This window comes from Leucopleurus acutus, assembly GCF_964270905.1.
Source record: "Leucopleurus acutus genome assembly, chromosome: 17".
In the NCBI taxonomy this organism is placed as follows: Eukaryota; Metazoa; Chordata; class Mammalia; order Artiodactyla; family Delphinidae; genus Leucopleurus; species Leucopleurus acutus.
Genome location: NC_139159.1, coordinates 64579205 through 64587915, shown reverse-complemented (window position 1 = coordinate 64587915; position 8711 = coordinate 64579205).

The following is an 8711-nucleotide window of genomic DNA, read 5'->3' as shown; positions in this document are numbered from 1 at the left end:
TACTATTTCCCTGAAGAGAGTTACACAGTTTAGGCTTTCTCTGAACACTAGTACAGAATTGCCCAACACTCATGAGCGTTTCCATTATGGAAATACTCTACCCTGTCTAAGATTATATATTGCTAACATGTGAGTCTATAAATCATAGATGGTCTGAAAGAGGCATTCTAATTCTTTTTTTTTTTTTTTTTTTTTTTTTTTTGCGGTACATGGGCCTCTCACTGTTGTGGCCTCTCCCATTGCGGAGCACAGGCTCCGGACGCGCAGGCTCAGCGGCCATGGCTCACGGGCCCAGCCGCTCTGCGGCATGCGGGATCTTCCCGGACCGGGACACGAACCCATGTCCCCTGCATCGGCAGGCGGACTCTCAACCACTGCGCCACCAGGGAAGCCCCATTCTAACTCTTAATGTATGTTACAGTATATTCTAAATCTGAGCACCACTGTCACAGAAACTGTATTTGCCATTAACCTTAGCAGTCAATGACCTCGTGTCACCAGGTCCCCAAAGCATTAATCATTATATCCCACCACTTCCACCCTCCTTACCTCCAAATATGTTGTATGTTGCCATATTTTGTTTTCAGGCCCTCCAGGATTGGACGGTATAAGGTTCTCTATAAAGTACTCAATATACCATTAATCTGAATGTCTTGATACTTGTCATAAGGGACAAAATTATTTTCTTTCCAATTTCAGCCTGTTAATCTTACCTAGAAGCCTTTATCCCAACCTACATCATTTTTCTCCCATAATAACCTTTATAGGGATTTTTGTTTTGTTAGAACTTTTATAGCCCTTACTCATAAATCATCTACTTAGGCCCCTAATCATTTAAGTCTCCTCTTCAGTTAACTCTCTCTAGGTAGTACAAATCAGATTATCACATTACGTATTTGCATAATTTCCCCAAAGTGAATCAAAGAATTTCTCACAAATATGATCCCACTAACCATTCTCACAGTTCCAGAGAGAAGACATGAGGGAAAATAGATGTGTTTATGTATGGAGGAAACTTAGTCATGGAGCATTTCAGTAAAAAGTGGGTTTGGACCTAAATATTATCCTACACAAACCAGACTGGCTAAATTTTACAATATCAGGCCACTAGATGTATTTCTGGGGAAAACAGGACATGCTTTCATCCATTCTTCCACTCCTGAAAATACAGAGTCCCCACGTTATTTCACAGAGCAGCCTCAGGTTTCCTCAGAAACAACTCGCCACAAGGTCTCTGGTGAGCATTACCATGACACCTGTTTTGCTGGTATTGATCTTGGCTTGTTCTGGCCCTTTGAACCCCGCCCCCCCGATTCTAGATCAATCTGCACGATGGTCTACATCTTGAGACATGCAATAGAGAAGTGATTAAAAGCACTGGACTTACTCTTGAATTTGAAACTTAATTCTACCACTTGAACAAGTTTCTTTGTGCTCCCATCTTGCTGTTTCTTCATCTGCACAATGACAGTCAGTAATAGTTCTCACAGGACTTTTGTGAGGTTGAAATCACAGAATGTACATAGAGCCCCTGGCACTGTGTCTAGAACGGTACTTGCTAAGGAATATTGACTATTTATCATTATCATTATTTTTGTCACGCACACTGCCCGGGCTAAACTGCTAATCCACTAACAGGTATAGCTTCAGGTAAACCCTCTTTGTGTCCTGATGAAGTACGTGTAACAAGTTTCGTGTCCCCGCCCCCCGCCCCTTCTCCCCAGCCACAACTTCCTTCCTCCCTGTTCAAGTCCAGAGGAAAGGACTTGAGCATCCAGATTTCCTCACAGGTCCCTTCAGTTGGCAATAATGCCTGAGGCCTCATAGTCTGTACCCCATTTAAGTACCAATTATAACAATCTCTTAGTACCTGTTTCTACTACCATTGATCCAGTGCCGTAATTTTCCAGCACAATGCCTCAGCATGAACTGTTTAATCCAGGGATTTAAAGAAGATAGAGCCCTTTTAAAGAAGCAAAACACAGGTTTGGAGGAGATTCCAGCTACCATAGCCCATGAGCTTCCCTCGGGGCTGCTTTAAAAGAAACTATTTTTGTCCTGATGCTCACAGAGACACCTGGGATTATTCTAGCAATTAGCAATGATGACTTTTTATTTTTTTCTCTCTTTGCTCCTGCTAAAACTGCCTGCTTGTCCTTGGAGGCCATTGACAAGACGTAAGAAATACCTTCTGGGTCTTGACTATTTAATTTCCAAGTGTTTATTCAGTGTACTCCTGTAATTTTTGTGAACTGGATGGAACCATATAAAGCTTCTACATTTGCATTATTAATTAAATTACTCAAAATAAATTCACCATTGTAATCTAATATAAGGTGTGAATTTATCATTCAAAGAGACAAGAGACAAAAAAGCTAAAACAAACAAGTGAACAAACACGTACAGTTTAACTGTAAGTGGACTAGAGTTTAACCAGGGCAGTGATGGTGATAATGATAATGATAAAAGAGTCAATATTCATTAGCAAATACCATGCTAGATATAGTGCAAGATCCTCTACATGCATTGCCTCATTTCATGCCTGTCTGAAATGCTCCTGCAGGCATGCTTCAGAAAACAATATTATCCTCAGTCTCCATGGAGCAGCATGCAGGTACCTTTCAGAGGACATTAATCCCTCTGCACAGACTGTCCTCATTCTCAGAGTCCAAAAGTTAGCTTGTCCAAGGTCAAATTAAAAGGGGTAGGAGAATCTAAAAGTCATTGTCTAACCTCTTACGTTTCTAGCAAATAGAGCATCAAAAATGCCCTTAATGATTCAAGTTTTAACTCTATAATCCACCATGAAAAGAAAATACTGGATTCTCCTACATTTTCTAGCTCAAAGTCTGGCTTTACTAAAAGTCCAGTTGACCACAATTTAAGTGGGATTTACTCACCCTCATGTTTCTAGTTAAACATCTATGCAACATAAATAAAGATGAAAAAAAAATATATATGGAGCCATGGGTTAATTTAAAAGTGAAAAACCATGAGAGGAATAGCCATTTATTGAATAAAATGCTGGGCTATAACAGTGGTTCTCAACTGGGGGCAATTTTTCTCCCCAAGGGACATTTGGCAGTGTCTGGAGACAGTTTTGGTTGTCACAAATCAGGAGCAGGGGGCACTACTGGCATCTAGTGGGTAGAGAACAGCGATGCGGCTAAACACACTTGCATAGGATGCACAGGACAACCTCAAAGGACTACGCAGTCCATATTGTCAATACTGCTCATGTTGAGAAATCCTAGCCTGGGAAAATATAAAATTCCTTGCTACAATTATATTCCTAATTCTCTAAAACTCCTCCAGAGAGAGGGTTACACAGCTCTCCTCTGCAGATAAAGTGAAAAATGTGGGGAGAAAATCAGTCATGTTTCAACATCGTTCCTTCTGAACCAGTGTGAACCAACCAGTTGGGATAGTTAAAGGTTGGGAATAGACAGATCTTGAAGAGATAGGGGGAAAACTCAGGACTGGCTCTGAAGAAAAAAATCACTAGGGAGGTCCCCTTGGGCTGATCCCAAGTTCCTTTAATCCTGCTGCTTCCTCTTCCTGGCATCTCACATTCTCAGTATTCCCCACCAGATGCTCCCTGTACAGAGGCTGTCCAATACAGACCCTCTTGATGATCTTTCAGTCAAAGAAACTAATCCGTTATTGGACAGTACTTATCTAGAACGTGTCCTATGTTTAAAGAGGGCGAGAACAAAGATTGAGCATGTTCTTTGTACCAAGCCTGAAGCTAAGTGCTTTACATGCACTGTCACAACAGAACTGTCAAACAGGTATTCTCAGCCTCATCCTACAGATGAAGTATCTGAGGCCCAGTGTAATTAAATAACCAACCTAAGATCATACAGTTAACAACTGGTGAAGCTGAATTCACACCCAGATCTTTCTGACCCTGAAGCCACAGCGTTTTCACTTTACCACACTGCTTCCTAGGTCATGTTTTGTTTTCTTCTGTTAACTGGTGCATGCACCCAGAAGTCCCTGAAGGGCTCACCTTACTGGTAGCAATTGCAGACATACATCCATTTTGTCTTGACGCATCTTCCAATGAGCAGGTCCATCATTGCCCATTAACCAAATCAAGCAGGCATGATGTTCAACCAGCTATTCAAAGTGTATTCAAAGTGTCACCACCAGGAGAACTTCGAAATATAACTCAGGCAGACAAGTGTTCCTAAGACCAAGTGCCAGTCAATACCATTTATGAATAAGTATTATAATTATAAGCTAAAGCCTGTCTTGTGTTAATGTATTCAGCAGCATAACTGAAACATCAGTTCCCCGCCCATCTTGTTTGGCCCTGAATCAGGTCATTTTTATCTCCTTGGACTTCATAAATGCAATAAGTCATATCTCTATAAATTATTTCCATACAGGGCATCAGGAATGAGAGTGGCTTTGTGTGCTCATAGAGAAATACCTATGAGGCATTAGGGGCCTCTCAAAATCCTCATCTTTATTCCATGGGTTCTTAATTCACGAATGGGTTTTAAGAGATCCATGTTTGTAAAATTTCATAGGAGTATTTTTCATATAATTTATATAAGCTTTCTTCAAATCTTCAAAGGTAACTATGGTTCCTGAATTTAGAAATAATACTCTCCTACCCTACAGAGCTTGCATTATAATTTTTCCTCCTACTCCATTATCCTGAATTACAGTATAAAGGACTTAACTAACTCCTTAATACTAGCTTAGGGTACTGGGTACATGAGAACAGGAAGCATCCTTCGATCTATAATCCTCTATCACTACATGTTCAAAGGTTCTGGGGATCCCATGGTCTTCACCAAGAAACCATCTCATCCACTGGTGCTGGTCACTTATAGGTGATCTTTAAAATCAATAAAATCTTAGCCCAAAGAGTAACTTTTTAAGGGTGAAATTTTAGACACTGGGGACAATGAGGGAGATATTGAGACCTCAAATCATAGCACCTAAGACAATCATTCTGCTTTACTTTAAAGCCAGTCTTTTCCCCAAAATATGGAAAAAAATTTCTTCATATGGTACTTTAAGCAGAATATTAAAGAAGATTTTTTATAGTCTAAAGAGTTGTTGAAAAGTAGGATTTTAATCTTGTTAATACGTAGAAGAATTCCTTGCATTTTCTATCTCGAGCTTATTTCTCAACAGATTCATGCTGGCATTTGAATTATTCACCACTATTCACACTCAGCAATTCTCCCCAGTGTGGTACGGTCATCTCGGAAAGGCTATATTATGAGGCAAGGAGAAAAATCCGTAATATCAGGTAACTGAAATGATTTTGTAAGTAGTATGACATGGTTTTCTATAATGTCACATTAACTATGAGCATAACAGAGGACTGGGAATAAATCGAGCTCACAGCATGAAGTAGATCCCTTTTCAGCATATGCGATAGAAATCATGCAATATCTATCATGTTACATATACCAGGATGCCTATTGCTATCAGAAATGTGAGGCTGGGAATCTCTGAATTTCAAAAATCTCAGGAAAACAAGACAGGAAGTGTGGTAGATGGTATAGATTGGAGCAATGGCCCCTGTTCTAGACCTCTTCCTCCATCCATACCCTTTTTACCATGTGATTCTCTAATTCTTCCCATAAATGAAGTAGAATAAATCTCCTTGCCCTCTGACTTCATGCTTGGCCATGTGGCTTGCTTTGGTCAACAGAACAAAGCAGTGGTGACAGTAGTGTTCAGTTCTGATATGAGGCGATAAAAAATCTTGTACGGTTCTGCTTGCTCCCTTGACCCCAGCATCTCTGTGAGAAGAGCATGCCCAGCCTGCTGGTCCCAGGAGGAAGATGAGAGACCCGTGGACCAGAGCCACAGCAGGTAGCTGCCCTTATCAAGCTCTTTCTAGCTGAGCCAAGCCCCCACCTCTGCAGACATGATGTGAGAAACAAATGTTTGTTGTTGAATGCTAGGGATGTTTTGTGCCATTATGCTGTATTACTGTGCCCACAGTTGACTGATACAGGTGGGTATCTGTTTTGTGTTCCAAGATGACTTTAAATGCAAAGTTAACGAAGTTAACAAATAATGATGACTGGGTTTCACCTTGAAATGCACCAAAAATAGAAAAACTAGAAACGAGGAAACCAGGAAAAAAAAGAGTAAAAAAAAATAAAATAAATGGCTCGTTCAATTGGCGTTCATTTCAAGGATGATAACAGAGAAGAATCCAGTTCTCTCAGTGAAACTCAGGGACTACGGCTTGACACTTTTAATTAAAAAGACATTAAAAAATTAACACAGAACCCTTCCCAATTTTCTCCACGGCAGCTCAGGAAAGATTGTTGCTTTGCTATCAGAATGCATAATATCTATGTCCATCCAGGCCTATTTGCTTCGCCTTCTACAGGAAAGACTGTGAACGTCAGTGCCTCCAGTGAGAAACTGTCCCGGCGAGCCTTCATTTCCTCAGCACCGATAACGTAAAAGCAATCTGGCAGAATAAATTAGCGGATGAATCCAAAGCACAAATTTTTGATCTTCTGCCATATTCCTGATGGAACTCAAAACAGTCCAAATCTTTTTCACTACCAAGAATGGAAAGAGGCTTATCTGAAAAGGCACAATCTTGTTTTATCCTCTCAAGAAACACCTTGCGAGATGCTGTGTGTGTGTGTATGTGTGTTGCGCGCTTCTAGGGCAGTGCTTCTAAACACTAGTCTACGTACAAATCACCATGAGATGATGTTAAAAGTAGATTCTGACGTACTAGGGAGGGAGTGGGTTCCAGAGTCTGAATTTCTAAAACGCTCCTGTGTGGGCTGATTCTGCTGGTCCAGATACCTCTAGAGGATTATTCTTTACCTCTGAGCAATCTCTGTATAAGAAAGTTATCCTGAACTTCAGGACTGATTTTCAGTTCTAGGAGAGAGTACAATGCAGTAGAAGGAATAGAGTTTAGAGTCAACCTAGTTGGTTAAGTAGAAGGATTTAAATCTTGCCTATCTAATCAACTTGCAGTATGTTTTTAGGCACTCTATTACATATCAGCCTCCACTTCTTTGCCAATAAAATGGAAATAACCATCGTGGGAAAGGAGTCGACCTATAGAAAATCTCGCTAAGCAGTCATCAGTCAATAATGGGAGGTCCCATCTTTTAATACAGTAAAATTTCAGATAATCATAATCTCACTTTCCTTAATGTACTGGTCTAGGCTGTATGTTTGGAGAAATGTTTACCCTTGTTCTGTTTCATGTTTGTTTGTTTATTTTGTGATAAAATGCTTTAATCATAAAGAGACATGGAAAGAAGACTTTTGGAGATGTCTGATACATATAAGTCCTAGTCATTCAATAAAATTTAATTGAAGGGCACAGCACAAAAACTGTGATTAGCGCTTTGAAGTAGAGAAAGACAAGATTTCACACCCTCAAGGGAGCTAAATTCTAGAAAGAATCAGATTGCATTTTGTATGGCATTATCTCCTCTTGAATCTGTTGAAAACTTCCAGTATTCTGGGACTGAATATGTGTCTTTCATTATTAACCTTCTTGTGCTTTTAAGAGGTATTGGGCTTTGTAGAATCAAAAGAGTTTTTTTTTCCATAGAAGTGGATTTTAGAAGCTATCTTGACCAGCTACTCTCTTGTATAGAAAAAGTTAAGAAATCTTCACGCCTTTCAAACTGGATTCTTCCATATCAAGCATTCCTAAATATGCCTCTGGTAAAATGTCTCTTGAAACTATTAGGACAAAATAAAGGCAAATGATATCATTAAACAATTCTTGGTGTATATTTTTGAATGGAAGGAAATTGTTGAACGGATGGATTCTTGTAAATAACTTCTTAGTTCTTGAACCTTAGGCAAATCATTTACTGTCAGTAAATCTCACAACCCTCATCTGTAAAATGGAAACTAAGAATATCTACTTTATATAAATAGGAGGAACATAATAATTTCTTAATAAATGATGGAAGTTACTTGTTATTCCCTGATCACTTTACCTTACTCTTTTCTGGTAAGATACCAGGTATGTCAAGCCAATAAAAGTTAGAAAAATTGGTTCAAAAGGTTTTTACCTTGTAGTCTCTTATGTAAAAGACAAACATGAACATGGAGCTTTACTGTACATGGAAATTTTTATTAAATTCAATCATTACTCTTCAGCTTGTGAGCACACTCTCTTTGTGGACCCCTACTTACTTTCTCACATAGATCTTATACCCCAGATAAGATACATATCTACCTTGTTGTTACGAAGAATCTTCTCCCCTGGAATCGGAAAGCCCCGCCCTACATACTGAGCCCACCCCTCACCATGTACGGTCACTAGTGCCAGCAGCTGCCAGAACTGCCCAACAGAGTCCTTAAATAATAATAGCAAAGCCTACAGCTATGGAAAATCACATAGTTGGAAGGCTTCTCAGGAAATGAATTGCAGAGATATGAAATCTAGACTCAGGGGTGGGATATTTTTTTCAGCTATGAATGCCAACCCTAGGCTTCTCTAAGTTTGTAACTCAATTATAAACATTCCTATTATATATCTACAGAATTGTAACTGGATTAAACCAAAGGGTAGCCAAGCCATTCATTACCTTTTAATATTGGTGTGTAAAAGTCATTGAGAATGTGGGAATTCGAGAATTTTTATATTTTTGCAAAAGTTGCTTTCCTTAGTAAACAGGTTTTAGATTCCCAGTCTAACCAACTGCCTCCATTTATTGAGCACCTACTGTGTTCTA